Source organism: Hylobates moloch, unplaced genomic scaffold (assembly GCF_009828535.3).
Source record: "Hylobates moloch isolate HMO894 unplaced genomic scaffold, HMol_V3 SCAFFOLD_11, whole genome shotgun sequence".
Classification (NCBI taxonomy): domain Eukaryota; kingdom Metazoa; phylum Chordata; class Mammalia; order Primates; family Hylobatidae; genus Hylobates; species Hylobates moloch.
Window position 1 is genome coordinate 32,083,719 of NW_026652286.1, and position 15,857 is coordinate 32,099,575.

The following is a 15,857-nucleotide window of genomic DNA, read 5'->3' on the forward strand; positions in this document are numbered from 1 at the left end:
ACCAGAAAAAAAAGGTCATAGTTGTGATTTAGATGCAGGGCTATGAAAGCCTAGAGGAGGGAGCACCCGATTCTGCCTGGGGTCGTCTAGGAAGGCTTTCTGAAGGAGGTGAGGGATGATAGAGTAGAATCTTAGAGCTTAATTCTTAACCAGGTAGACACAGGGTGATGAGGGAGGTGATTGAGGAGGGGACAGCTTGGGCAAAGCTACAGAGGACAGAGAGCATATGGTCCTTCTGGAATTGGCCCTGAAACCTGAGTGCAGACATATGGGGTAAGAAAGGAAGGGACTCTCCTCATTTTCAGAGGAAGAAATGGGCTCATGTGCCATGAACCAATGGTGAGCCAGTGCTAGAATCCAGGTCTCTCCACTCTCAGTGCCCAGCCAGACCACTTCAGAGAACCGTTAATGTTGCAGAAGAGTCTTTGGTTGCAGACAGATCTGATGGGATCTCACACCTCAGCTATGCCCCCACCAAGGTGAGGAGCTGAAATTGCTTATTTCTTTAAGCCTGAGATTATCATTACAAGGGGGAGGGAGAGCTATTAACACTGACCTTACAGATTGGTCTGAAACGAAAATGGAGAATTAAATCAGATAATGCTGGAACTGAATAACTTGTTGTTAGTGGAGCTTTGCCATTTGTCTTGCTTTGTTCATTTGTTTAGGGGAAGATTAGGGTGACTGCACATGCCAGGGAGACAGGAACAGTGCTCTGGGACAGGGGACCCCACTAGGGGGGCTGAGTTAGTAACCCAAGCATGAGGTGATCAGGATGGCAGTTGCTGCAAATATGCTGTGCAGAAGGAAGGAAGCTTGTGGAGATGATAGCACTTATTAAACACCTACTGTGTACCAGGAGTTGCATTAGGAATTTGATCTACATCATTTAATTCAATCTTTACCATAACCCAGTGTCTCAATGTATGGGCTGGAAAATATGGTAGCTGGATGGAGAAGAGGGACTGATGTTTATTCAGTGACAGCTAGCAGGCACCAATTGTTTTTCATTCAATATCTCACATATGCTTTTTACATACATGTGATATACACTCATATTAGTCCTGTGACAGCAATACTATTCCCATTCTGTAGATGAGGAAATAAGACTGGAAGGAGTTAATGGCTTGTTCAAGATCACATAGTTACACATTAGGCAGGCTCAGAATTTGAACTGAGCTTTCTTGGCTCCAAAGTCAACGTGTTCTCCATCTCACTAGGTATCAGATAGGAAGAGGAGCATCTCAGAAGATTTCTTTCCTTTCCACAGTCATTCATTTTCAACACTTTTCTCTGCCCTCATTTTGTCATTTTAGGCCCCAAATGACCTTGCTTTCCTATCTCTAGCCTACATCAGCCAAGACTTCATAGCCAGGTTGACGCAAAAACGGTCCATTTAAAGACTGGAAGTCCAAGTACCTTGTAGCTTCTCCAGGCCCTTGTTAACTGGTTTTCCTTCTTGTGACTGGTCTGCATGTTGGGTGGGCATGTTGGGGGTGGGGCAGTGAGCAGGGTAGAAGCTGGGCTTTTGTCATTAAGGAGACCAGGAGGGGCTGGGCGTGGTGGCTCACACCTGTAATCCCAGCACTTTGGGAGGCCGAGGCAGGCAGATCACAAGGTCAGGAGTTCGAGATCAGCCTGACCAACATGGTGAAACCCCATCTCTACTAAAAATACAAGAATTAGTCAAGGGTGGTGGCATGTGCCTGTAATCTCAGCTACTCAGGAGGCTGAGGCAGGAGAATTGCTTGAACCCAGGAGGTGGAGGTTGCAGTGAGTCAAGATGGCACCACTGCTGGACAGATCAAGACTCCATTGCAAAAAAAAAAAAAAAAAGACTAGGAGGGAAGAGACATAAGAGAGAAAGCAACCTGGTTTGCAATGCAAAGATCACACATTAAACTTTCTATTACTCTCCAACGGAGGTTTGCGATTTTCTATTTTCAACACGCAATTTCATTCTTAAAATGAAATTCTACTTGAAAGCCCAACATATGAAAGATATAAAAGAGATTCTGTTTTTGTTGAATTGGGAGGGGGTGGTCTGAAGGCCTGACCACTGACATCCATCACCCTCGAACCGCCTCGCAGGACCTCAGGGTTTCTTCGAACCCAGTTTGAAAACTGTGGATCTGCTCTGTGACTTTGGATATAGAATGTACAATAGTTAATTACCACACAGGGAAGTAAAATCCCTGATTTTGTAGGGATGTCTAGGTCCCGATAGAGTGAGGTTAACCCTGGACACAGGTACAGCTCTTCAAAGGATAAAGGAAAGTAAACTCACATCTACTGAGCACCTAGTAAGTACCAGGTATTTTGTGCACCTGGTAAATGCCGAAACATCGCCCCAATTATTTTGTACAAAGGTAGGACTTCTCCAAACTTATGCCCCTATTTCTCAGATGATTTAAAGTCTAAAGGGTTAGGTAACTTGGCTCAAGGTCACACAAGTCAGGAGTGGTCAGCACAGGAATTCAAGCCACACCTCTTTATAGAAAGAAATACACTCAATCTCAGTCCTATGTTAAGTGATATTTTATGTTAAGGAGGATGCAGAAGGTACCCAGGATTCAAGCCACACCTATTTATGGAAATAAATACACTCAAGCTCAGTCCTATGTTAAGTGACATTTTATGTTAAGGAGGATGCAGAAGGTACCCAGGATATGGAGTACCTCAAGGTACTTTTTCTTACAGCACCAGAGATATGAAAGGGACAAGATATGTATAACATAGTGTCACTCATAGAGCCCTGCAGTGGGAACCAAGAAATAGTGAGATTCTAGTCCCCCTGGCTCTGCCCTTGACTTACCAGGCAACGGACCTTCCTGCTCAAGTTGCAGGGCTGGGCTGAGGAATGGGTAGTTGGGACAGTACTTTGAAGACTTGTAGTTTCTGTGGACAGATGAGGGAATTTTGTAGGGTTGACTGTAGATAAGACCAATTGCTAAATCAGTTTCTAATGATTTTACATTATTCTAACCAACTCAAAAACTGCACAGTATGCCACAAATAAACTACATGAATGTACAGCTCCCATGGGCTATAGAAGCCAGCAGCAGGGAAAGAGCCAGGGAGTTGGAGCCAAAAGAACTGGGATAGGTTTCTGGCCCCAATACTTGATAGCTGTGTGACCTCGAGGAAATTGCTCAGCTTACCCTTTTTGATCCTAAGTTTCTTCCCTGTGAAAACCCCATCTGACAGGGTTATCATGAGAATTAAATGTGCAAATGTGAAAAGTGTCAAATGCAGTCTGGCAAATAGCATGTAGTACATACAAGCACCCTTCCTCTTCTTTCTTTTCTCCACTCTCTAAATAGAAAAAGAAATCATTAAAAGTAGGTGGTAGCTCCTAAAAACTCCTGTTCATCCTTCAAAACCTGGATTTGTGATACTTCTTTCAGCAAATCTTCCTTGAGCCTCCACGACAGAGCTGACACCACCTCCAAGTTATCTGGGGACTTTGTATTTGATTCCATTACTTCTTGTTATAATATTACTTACATATTGTAATTTCCTGTTTTTATGTCCATTTTCCCCAGGAGACTGTGAGCTCCCTAGTTGGAGCCTGGCACAAACGAGTTTGCTAGACTCATTTGGGGAGTTGTCAATAACCCCCAAGTAACGCCTACATCAACCCAGCCGGCATTCCACTGATGATTAGGAAAGTTGGACAGCTCTCTTTCCAAAAACTGGACAATTCATTTAATCTGCTCTCCAGAAGAGCCCTGTGCTGTTAGCCCTCTTTTGTGAAAAGCAAGTCTGCAGGATCCTCAGGAAAAAACTCTAACACGGTGTGCATGTGTGTGCGTGTGTGTGTGTGTGTGTTTATGGAAAAACTCCACAGTCATTTTTTTGGCACTGAAATTCTTGGGTTTTTAAGGAGGAGGATTTTTGCTCTTCTTGATGCCTGCACCAAATATGATGGAAACACAGTGAAATGTCAAGTACTGCTCCAATGTTTTCTTTTTTTATTTTCTTTTTAATTCCTGCTTTACTGGAGTAAGAAACTGGACCTTGTCAAGACTAATCTGCAGAGAATGCTGGCAACCAATCATGCAACGTCAGGTTGAGGTTGGATCTGGGCCCTGCGGCAAGCTTGTTTATCTGTAAAATGGGATCCTGGGTACTCACCTTGCAGGCTTGTGATAGGGATAAGGGAGGCTGTGGGTGCTGTGTGCTTAGCACAGTGCTGGCACGTTGCAGATCCTTTTCCTATTCCCAGGTTACCTCATTACATTCTCACAATGCTCTACTGTATACAGAGAGCCAACCCTAAGTTTTAGGTAGCTTGTGTTAAATTTAACTAAGCTTGGCCTGAAGATGCCTCCGTACCTTGAGTTATTTACATAACAAACTGCACCTAACTTACTATGTAAACAGAATGAAAGCCTAATTTAGGAGTATGTATTTTTTGTGACAAGTAGCTGTGTCTCAGCCAATAACAGACGCTGAGGTTCAGCCAATCACGGGCAGTCAACTCATTACACCACATCCAAATACGACCAACGCTGAGCTGTAACCAGTGAAGCTGTTGCTGTGCCTCACTTCCCTTTCCTGGTTCTGAGGGGGCTCGATTTGCAAATAGTTCTTCGCTCAACTAAACTTTGTTAAATTTAATTTGCTGAAAATTTTTTTTCACGCCTGGAAGTGTGTGTAAAGTGCCTCTGTAGGTAGGCGGCAGAGCTAAGACTGGAAGTTAGGATTGCTGGACTCCACAGCCCATGGGAAATGTGCCCCTCCTTCATAAAGAAGCCTGAGACTTCTCATTGAGATCGTTCTCTTTAGCTGTGTGATGGGCTTGCCACAGATGCCCTCTTAACTCATGCCCAGGTGCCCCCTTTTGGCTCTCTGCTAGCTGCCCCTGTTCCCTGGCTGAGTTAGACAGGAAACTCCCTTGGACCACATGTAGAAGGATCAAAGAAGTGGAAAAATAAAGTAAGCAACAGTGACTTCTGATGGGTGTGAAGAATGCAGCTGCAAAGCTGTAGAGATGGCCGTGCTGGGGCTGGCAGGAAGCTCGGGCTCCACAAGGAATGCACTGGTCAGTCTCAGGAGCAGCCTCAGCCAGGTGGCCTCCTCCCCAGCAATTTCTTTCCAGGACCTCCTGTGGGGCCAGTGAAATGAATGCCAATACAACTGCTGCCCAGGTACAAGCAGTCCTCCGGGGGGCTGGGGCTGCAGGTAGCTTAACACAAGCTAACAGCAGGATGTGATGGATGCCATGGTGTGCTGTCCACCTCCCCTGGAGGACCAAGGCACTGTCTCCCTTAGTTGACAGGCTGTTGCATCCCTCCCTGGGAGTTGCTCTTAGCTGCAGGGTACTGCCCCACCCAACATCACGTCCTCTCGCTGAAGGCACAAAGCCTCGGCCCATATATTCATTTGGGACAACCTTGAAGAACCCTCTCAGCTCCAGAGCTCCCCATGACCTCTGCTCCCCATGACCTCAGCAGAGGCCGCTGTCCCTCTGCTCTGTCCTGCTTTCTTTCCTCAAGTACTCCTCAATGAACCCTTGCATGCTAATCCCACAGTCTCGGCCAGCTTCCCAGGAGCTGCACCTAAGACCAGGGAGAACTCTGGCCTGGAAGATTGAAAAACTTTGTTCTATACAGTTTTGTTACTAACTTGTTGTGTGACCTCAGGCAAGTCCCAGCTTCTCTCTGGGCCTTCAACTGCAAAATGAGGTGATTCTACCTGAAAGTTCCTTTCAACCGGGACTGTCCTTCAGTTGGGCTGAAACAGGAGCTCAGGGCAAGTCCACAATATCTGGTCTCTCATGAGTAGGGACCAGGCATTGCTGCTTGCCTGTGACGATCCCAGGTAATTCAATGTAATTGTTGTTAGTGTCTCTTTCATTCTCAACACTGTCTTAGTTTGGATGATTCATTTTTTTTTTTGTTATCCTACTGAAGATACCTGGGACATGAGGAGGGAGATGCAGCCAGGAGGAGAAAGCACGGAGTGAATTCAGAGGGTCCAGAGTGCTGTCCCTGTGTCTTCTGCACCCTCTCTCTGGCCCTGTGGCACCAGATAAGCTCCAGTCCTGCAGATAAAGCGTCTCCGCCTGACTCCTCTGTGGCCCTTTTGTTCCCCGGGGTCTGCAGATGGAGAGCACACAGAACAGCCAGCCTTTATGGGGGCAGCAAAGAGTTAAAGCTGCTCCCTGAGCGCCAGACAACAGCCTCATCAGCAGGCCCTGATTCTGATTAAACAGCTGTGCGGAGAGGTATAGAATATATGTGTGAGTGAGCCAGTGTGTGAGGGTGAGCAGGGTGGGGGAGACTGTTTGTAACTAAACATGTCTGAGAATCCATGTGGCATGTGTGAGTATGGCTGAGCGAGTGCACACAGGCACATAGGTGCCTCTGTGTGTATTTGTATAAATGTGGGAACATGCACACGAAAGCGTGTGTTTGAAAAGTAAGTATATACGTATGTGTAGGACTGAGAATGCAAGGATGTGTATCTGAAGATGAGTATATGGCCTATGTGAGTATGTGAAGCATTCTGAAAATCATCAAGTATTTAAAAATAATAGTCATGATTTAAATGTGTAGTATGGGCACAAGTAGGTGGCTGTGCATATATGTGCAAAGGTCTTTGTGGATGAGAAGAGCTGGGAGGGGCGGTCATGTATGTGGGCATCCAGGGCAACTATCTCATTCTCCAGGTAAGGAAACTGGGGTTCATAGATACGAAGCATTCAAGGTCACAAGATTTCCTGTGAGACGGAGTGGATCATTCTAGTTCCTCACTCCTTCCTGCCATGTAACTTGCAGAACAGAAGAGTGAGCAGAGTCTGTTTTCCTGCCCCATCATTGTTGGCCTTGACCATGGGACTTGTTTTGACCAATGGGATGTGAGTTAAGTGAGGGGTTGCCAGCTAAAATCTAAGATCTTAAGGAGCACTTGCACTTCTATCAATACCTTGAAAATTTGCTGCAGGGAAAGATGTAGCTCCCAGAAATATGAGAGATCTGTAGAATTCCCTCAATGCAATGTCTAGAATGCAATGTCTAGAGTCAGCCTAGAGTCAAACCCAGCTGACCCTGAAGCCTGAAGCAGAGCTGCCACCAGCATTTACCTGCCAAATCACAGCTGATCTGCATTTCTGTGAGCATGGTAATCAATATTTTTTGTAAGCCACCAAGAATTTGAAGTGGTCTGTGATGGAAACAGCTAGCTAATACATCTGGTATGACTAGAGCTTAGGATGTAGGCCCTATACCTGGGTTTCTAGTTTCTCTGGGGTCACCTGAGCAACTAGGTCCCATCCCAGAAATGGTGATTTAATTGGTCTGGGTGCTGGGCTGTGCTTTAGACATTCTAAAAGATCTCCAGGTGAATTTGAACGTGCAGACAAGTTTTTGGACCCCTGCCCTAGACTATAGAGATGGGATGACAGAGATATAAGCACAGGCTTGATGAAGCTTTAAACACCAAGCCAAAGAGCTTGGACTTCATTCTGAGAGTGACGTGGAAACAGCAAAGGGTTTTAAGGAGGATGAGGACGTGTTTATATTCATGTTTTAAAAGGATCACCCAGGCAGTTCCAGGGCATTCTGGAAGCCAGGCCTTTATCTGGCTGGGCTGCAGGGTTTCCTACTAACTTCTGCCTGACAAGATATGGGTTGTAGACTTGTACCTGGACACTCTTTCTGGTTCAGGACCTGTTTCCCAAGTGCTCAGTACACACTCAGGTGGCCCCACAGCTGCTAATAACTGTATTAAAAGAGGAGCAAGAAAACAATCTGCAACTTTTTCCAGAAATCCCATGGCTGCTACTGGAATTCAGGCCTCACCACCTCTTACTTGGCCTCCACTGGCCCTGTCTGCTCCCCTTCCACCCCTCCTTCCTCCATGTGAAGCCCAGCTGGTACTGTTTCTGCCCTACCGGAGAGGCAGCCCTGGCTCCTATTCCTATAGGATAGTTTCACACCCTTTCCCAGAGAGTCAAGGCTCCTCCTACTGCAGCCCTGATCTTTCTAGCTTCATCTTCCATTGCAACCCTCCAGGGGCCTTTGCATGGACTGAAACACATCTGCAATTGCCTTCCTCCATGCTTTTGAACACACCAATCTGTGCCAGGAATGCTCTCCTCAGACCCCTCCACCTGTCAAAGTCATGGTTGACTTTACGGCCTACTTAGGGGACTCGTTCTCTAGGAAATAAATATTCCTAGACTCCCACAACCTCAGACAGAATGACTGCCTCCTTCTTCAGAGCACCAAAGCCTGCCCTTTGTCCCCTCTCATTTTCCATGCAGGCAATTGATATCCACATCTCTCTCCACCTTTCTGAGCCCCTGCAATCTGGGATCCTTGCCCTCCCATCTTCTCCAGCACTCTGCCCCTAGCAGTGCCAGGCAGCAAGGAGCTGCCAGGTACATGTTTGCTGAGTTGGCCTGAATTTCTTGCCCCATATCTGGGCTGAAGGGATAGCAAGGGCAGTGGGGCTGGCTCCATGCCCTGGAGAGATCCTCCCACCAGCCTCCCCCGCCCTTTCTCTCTCTGCCAGATTCTTGGGGATGCTCAGCCTTTGAGGGCTTGAGACAAATGCATCTCCTGGAATGTTCCTGCCCTCCCTTATCAGAGCAAGGGCTGGGCCATTGACAGTTCTGTGGTCCACAGGCCAAAGTGTCCTAGAAGTCACAAGCTTTATCTTGTTTATGTCTGTGACTTTTCCTGAGGCTCCTCGCTTCTTGACAGTTTCATGGAGCAGGCCTGCTGCCTGGGATGTGTCTGGAAAGTGGCCCACTCCTTCAGGGCCAGGGAAGAGGACCTAGTCATTGATGTTGGTGGGGCATTCCAGGACAATCTGTGGAAGAACATGGTTTCTTCTTTAACCGCCTGTGATGACTAGCTTCTGAATTTTTAAAATATTTGGTGGGGGTAGGAAGGGAAGGGAACAATAGGAAAAGAAAGGGAACCAAGAACTATGAATCCCTGTAGTGTGCCCAACAGTAAAGAAAAACAGCAAGTGCAAAGACCCTGAGGTAGAAACATGCTTAGTGTGTTCTAGGAATGCAAAATGGCCACTGTGGCTGGAGTGGGTAGGGCAAGAGGAAGAGTGTTAGGAGTTGAGGTTAAAAAGGAAGAGGAAGACAGTTCACATAAAGCCATGGTAGAGACCGTGGCTTTTACTTTTGAGCAATGCCATGACTCTACTGAGTTTCCTAAAGGATCATCCTGACTGCTTTGGGAATCACAGTTTCCCCCTTCCTCCATAGTGAAGTCCTTTCTTCTGTCTTGTTTCCACCAGTTCTCTGGCATCTAGGATGGTGCCTCTCACAGAGTTAGCACTCAATAATTATTTCCTGAATGTGTTGGGCAGAATTCCGTTTCAAGCTTTTTCTTAGGCTCATGATGAGTGTTGAAGGCATTATGACTCTCACCCAGAGGGACACCATGTCTAGGAGCTTCTTCTCATGTGGGCCCTATTCTCCAGGTGTCTGATGGGTAAGAAATTGGCATACAGTATCTTGCAGCTGGCAAAAGCACAGCTGGATGCAATGCTGTGCACATCTGCTACCCACATGTCTAATCATGGACTTGACAGTCAGCCAGATATCTGTGAACATACTGTAGACAAGCAGGAGAAATGGGAAGTCCTAAGTACTAGCAACAGATGGTGACTACAGGTGGCCTTCAGGATAGCCTGTGGCCATTTTCCAGAGTGACCTTGGTCAACAGGCAGAGTTTCAAGCCCATATCACCTTAATTCCCCCAAACTCAAACTCAAGTTTATATGGTTAGGAGGATCCTGGGTGACTCCTTTCCTCAGCCTCAATTTCCTCATCTGTAAAATAGGAGATACCTGAACTGGAACAATTAAAATCAGTGGTCTGGAGAGTCTCATTGCACAATTGGCTATACTTATGGTCTTGGAAGGGTCTTTATTTTTCTCTGTGTCTCAGTTCTACACAAAATAAAAATAATTGCAATAAGATCTCTTCATCTCCCTAGGCAAAAGGGGGGAAAGTGTCCCTCCCTCAGACACTCTGCCTGGAAACAGACTGTGCCTTGCACTTCAGTGGTTTGGGGAAAAAAAAAACTGACTTATTTTTGGTTTTCTTTTTTGTATCTTTCCCACTTTACTTATGAGGAGACCACTTTCTTAAATGAAAATGGAGACTCGGGCGCAATTAATAAGTACCATAATTTTAAAATGCAACATTATTGAAGCTATTTTTCTCTCCAACTGCTATTCAATTATAGGCATGGGTGAATTTGCAGGGACCTATTTTAAGCCTTGGAGTCTCCAGTACATTTTAGGGATGTTCTTTAAAAGACATGGCAACATGCAAAAATCCCAGATGTGTGCTCAATGCTCTGAGTGTCTTTGAGCTGAGTGGGGAAAGAAAATGTCAATCAGGCCTGTTTGGGGAAGAGAAATTTAGGTTGGAATGCCTCACATAGCTCTATATCAACAGTCCAAGAAAGAAAGGTGTTTCCTTTCCGGGAAAGGAGACTTGAAATCCAAAGATTCCACAGGGAGGAGACCATCTGGGGAGTAAGAGGAAGGTACTGAAGGCCGGGAGACCTTTTACCTCAAATCCTCCGTGATTGGTGTTTCCTTTAGTCATCTCACGTAATCCTCACATAAACACTTGACAGATGGTATCATCCCTGCTTTGCAGATAAGGAAATTGAGACTCAAAGAGGACCCCCATGGAGGAAGTAATGAAGCTTGAATTTGGACCCAAGATCATGTTCCTTTCACTTCCTCAGCCTGCCCAGGAAGTTTATAGCATGCTCATGCCACAAACCCTGGAGCTGGATACATGCTCAATTGGCTTGAAGACCTTGGGTAAGCTACTTATCCTTTATGTTCCTCAGTTTCTTCCTCTAAACTGGGGCTTGTAACTGTAGCTACCTCACAGGGCTGTTGCAAGGGTTAAAAAAGTTAATGCCCCTACGGTATTAGGTAGGTGCCTGCTTGGCACATGGTAGGAGCTGCACTAAATTGTCTCTTCTTTTGATTACCCTGACACAAGCTGGAGTTGTCAGCTCTAGAATATGGAGAAGGGGCGGAACTATCCTCACCAACTTCTCTGTGTTCTTCTCATGGTTCCACCATCCAAGCTCCCTAAGATCCTTCAAAGTCTTCTTTTAAGTGCCTTCAAAGTCTTCTTTTCTGTTGCATCTTCCTCGATTCCACTCCCCTCCTTTATGGCCTGGGGTGTATGACCTGCCTCCCTCCTCTTCACTTGTCCCCTGTTTCATTCAAATATTGAGCATAAGCTTGGAACATCATTGTGGATTCATTCACCAAACTTGCCACTTAACATCTATATATACTGTGAGCAAGTTTCTCAAGATTTCAAAGACTTGGTTTCTCCATCTGTAAAATGGAAATAATAGTATTATATCTTTTTTTTTTTTGAGATGGAGTCTCACTCTGTCGCTCAGGCTGGAGTGCAGTGGTGCCATGTCGACTCATTGCAACCTCCGCCTCCTGTGTTCAAGCGATTCTCCCGCCTCACCCTCCTATAGCTGGGACTACAGGCGCGTGCCACCATGCTCGGCTGATTTTTTTTATTTTTAGTAGAGACAGGGTTTCACCGTGTTAGCCAGGATGGTCTTGATCTCCTGAACTTGTGATCTGTCCGCCTCAGCCTCCCAAAGTGTTGGGATTACAGGCGTGAGCCACTGCGCCCGGCCAATAGTATTATGTCTTTTAGAGGACTGCTGTGATAATTAAATGTTATTAACATACTGAAAAGTCTTAGATGATTGTTTGTTCAATTTTAGTTATTATTATCTATCAATGCCTGAAATGCTAAATTTGATTTCCTTTTCTAATTTCTACCCATCATTTAAGAGCCAGCTAAAATTCTACATTTCATTTCTATCCCTCGTGCAACCTTCCCAGAATTAATCTTCTTTCTCCCATAAATTCCTTGTGGCAATATCTATCAGAGACTGCTGGGCCTTTTGGACTAGTATCTGTGTACCTTTCTACTTCTTGGAGGAGTAAGACAGACCCCCTTTTGTCCATTTGTAAGTCAAAGGCTGGCTTTTCCTGTGGTGCCTGAGTCAAATCAGAGGTGATTGCTTTGTATTTTATGGGTACAGTGGTCCTGGATCTTCGGTCCCAAATAGATGTAACTTTAGTGAGAGGGATAACAGAGATGATTGAACCAATCTCTCCATTGCACTGAGGAGGCCATGGAGGTCCAGAAACAAAAACAATTTCCCCAAAATTACAAACGCACAGGGAATCAACAGGTCTTAAAGAGCACAGGATTTGGACTCAGAGAAGAAATCCTCAAATTTAAGCTACCCTACTAACCAGTTATGACTTTGGGCAAATCACTTAAGCTCTCTGGACCTTGGCTTCTACTTCTGTTGAATGAATATAAGAATACATGTCTTGCAGACTGTTATATTTAATGAGCTGACATAGAGACTTTATGGCACAGAGCGGGATAACCATTGTTATTACTCCATAGGGTTGTGGTATAGCAGATGAGATAATTTCCTTTCACTGTTCCAAGCTAACTTGCTTTTCCCTGAACAATTGGCTTCCAGTAATGCCTTTGAGGGGGCACTGACAGCCAACCTCCACCCAGAGCCCTGGTGATCATCCAGCACTTGAAACCCAAATCTCAGCATCAGCCCTGTGGGTTATAGCACGTGGTACAAAGACCACGCTGACCCCTTCAGCAATGTTGTCTCTACACTCATCTGATTTGGGTCTCGTCTTTTTCACAGAAACGATGGGATGCTTCTGTCTAACATATTTAATATTTTAAAAAACAAACAAAGAAATGTGTTTCCCTTGATATTCCATTAGTGCTGATAACAGCCACCATACCACACCCACAGTGGAGGCCAGGACAGATTCTCTCTTGGAAGAGATATGTTTCCAGGCTCCTTTATTATTAGTGCTTGGCTGGAAAATTAAGTATGTCTGGCTTAAGGAAAATTTCTATTCTCAGGTTCCTTTTCTTTTCTTGGGTGTGTACAGAGGTGAGCACCTCCTCACTTATCACCTTCCCTGTCACCAAGACCCACGCTGGGGAAGAGGTGCTGATCACAGACACGTCTGTTTGAGCAGCCTGGCATCCTTCCCTTAGCAAAGGCAGAAGAGGCCATCTAAGTTGGCAGGGCCTAGGCACCTCAGAGTTGAAATGTCCACTCAAATGTCTCTGGCAAGTTGCAGAACTTATATTTCATTCCTCTAATCTGGGAGATGCCAAGAGAGAAATCTGGATTTGCTTTCAAACCCTTGAGCTTCTATGATATTTGTGAAAAATAAGTATTTTCAGTGAACATTTCTGAGGGGCAGCCATAAGTGAGGATCTACTAGACATAATTCATTTATTCCACAGAAGGGCCAGGCCCTCAGCTGAGCGTGTATTCATGCTCAGAAATTAATTTATGACTGTGTCAGTAAGAAGTTTTTCATTGTGAGCAGCAAAATTAACTCTGGCTGATGTAAGTATAAGGGAATTTATTGGAAGGATAACAGGAGCTTAATGAATCATTGGAAAAGTTGGAGAACCAGGCTTGGAAGTGGGCTGGAACCAAATAATGCAGAATGAGGAGCTACAGGTATATTTTTATAGCAGGAGTAGTCAGCTCATGGAGCTGTGGGACTAAATGAACTCTGACCACCTCTTTGTATTATTCATCTTTGTATTATTTGCTCAGAAATCAGACTCCTCAGAGAGAGCACAAGCTGGCCCCTGGTTCTGGCAGATAAGCCCTCAGTGACCCCTTTGACTTCTATGGTGGGAGAGCAGGTATCTGGATTTACCATTCAACCAGGATTGCAAATAACAGGGGAAAATTAATTTCTCCAAAAAAATTCAGATCTGGTTGAAACGGAAAATAAAAGCTTTGCAGACAAAAAAAAAAATCCTCTATCTATGTTTCCATAATTTAGAACAGATGTGTGAGTATGTGTGTGTTTGAATACTCAATCATTCAACAAACATTTCTGAACATCTCTATGACAGGCTTGTGCTAACTACTGGGGATACAATGGTTAAAATAACTGTGTAGTGGGGTAGAGAGACTCCCCGATAGATACCTACAATACACTATGGCAATGTACCGTGTACACAGTGCTGTGGGGACATACCCCTCCTCTTCCTAATATGGTCCAGCAAGATTTCCCCAAGGAAGTAACACAAGCCAAAATTTTAAGCTCTAAAAAAATGGAAATAGAAATGGATTGTTTGTAATGTTAAGTATTCATACATCTTCCTATTCATTCATAAATTCATTCAACACACACTCATTAATTAGCTACCCTAGAGTGTACGAAGCTTTGGGTTTAGTGGGGTTGAAAAAAATAACTATTAATACCATTGACATAAAAGACAGTCATTGGGTGTGGTAGCTCATGCTGGTAATCCTAGCACTTTGGGAGGCTGAGATGAGAGGATCACTTGAGCCCAGGAATTCGAGGCTGTCGTGAGCAATGTTTGTGTCACTATACTCTGGCCTGGGCAGTAGCAAGACCCCTTCTCTTTAAAAAAAAGAAAAAAAAAAAGAACCATAAGTAAGAGGTGACAGAGGCTTTACCTGAGACATTCCCTCCTGATTCATGTATTTCTCGTTTGCTAAGGTCAGACTCCACTCCAACCTTAGCTCCTGTTACCGACTCGGGAGCAAACAAATCAGCCCAGAAGTCACAGGTATTCCTTTTGTATCCTGTAACCAGCTGGACTTTGGAGTACCTTGTCTTTCTATAAAACTGCCCCCTCCTCTCATCTTGCCCCAGGGCCAGAGTGAGGCCTGTTGAAGCACAGTGAGGGGATGGAGAAGAGGAATTGGGGCCCTGCGTTTCCCTGTCTTCCTGTTTTCCTAGCCTCAGCACAAATGGCCTCAGCAGCGCACCCAGTTCAGGGCCTGCTGGATGAATTCAGAAGACCAGACCTCTCACCCAAGCTCTGGTTGTCATCACAGCATGTGGCTCTGGAGGGGCTGCTCCCTCTCTAAGTCCTTCTTCCCCATCTGAGGAATGGAAGGTCAGCCCCCCACGGATTGCTATGTGCCTTCCAGTTCTTGGATCCCTTTGGCCCTGCTTTCTTCTCCCTCATGTTTTCCTGGGCTGAGTCTTCATCTGAGATACCGCTGTTCTCTCCAACTCCGTAGGGATCTGATCTAGGTCTCCCTGAGATCACTGAATCTCATGTCTTAGCGTCAGATCCTCAGCATTAGCAATGTCCCGTGAGGCCCAGGCTTCCCTATGGCTTCACTGAAGGAGCAGAATCAGGGAATGGCATCTCCCAGCCCCGCCTCACCCTACACAAATGTGTCTTTTCTCCACCAGCAGCAAAAAACTTTTAGAAAACTTCTAAAGAGGTAGCTTCAAGGACAGGAAGAAGTGATACAAGGCAGAGGAAGGCCTGCAGAGATGGAGCCTCATTCTCTGCTCTCTGGCCCTGTGAAAACTCCTAAGAGCATTTGGTCCTGTGGGGGATTTCTGAAAGAACCCGGTGCAACCCCACCTTGGCAGAAACCCTCCCCTCTCTGTGCTCTCTTCATGTGTTGTGACAGATGCTGCTCTGATATCCTTGGTACCCAGCTCTCAAAGAAGAAAACAGATCACCCATCACTGGGTAATTATAGAGCAACTGAAAGGCCATTTAGCTACTGTATGATAAGCAATAGACTATTTTAATAATAACAACCAATTACCGTACATTATAGTATATCATTTGGCATTTGATGATCTACTGGGGTCTCACCTGTTCCTTCCTTTATGGAGCATTTTGTGGCTGTTCACACTTTCCCCAACAGAAGTTGTGTCACATTCTAATTGAAGCACTACTTTTAGGAAAGAGTTAGGAAAAGTTTGTAGAGGTGGTGCAAATTATATCATGCCAAGTAGGA

The 15,857-nt window shown here is 45.3% G+C and overlaps 1 long non-coding RNA gene across 3 annotated transcripts in view; it reads right to left on the reverse strand.

Moving 5' to 3' along the window:
• Nucleotides 1-15,857, reverse strand: part of LOC116477299 (uncharacterized) — a 156,335-nt gene that overhangs the window by 106,928 nt on the left and 33,550 nt on the right. For all 3 annotated transcript variants that reach the window (XR_009215713.1, XR_009215714.1, XR_009215715.1), the window contains one exon: nt 14,071-14,165. This is a non-coding gene — a long non-coding RNA (uncharacterized LOC116477299). The remainder of the gene's footprint in view (nt 1-14,070; nt 14,166-15,857) is intronic.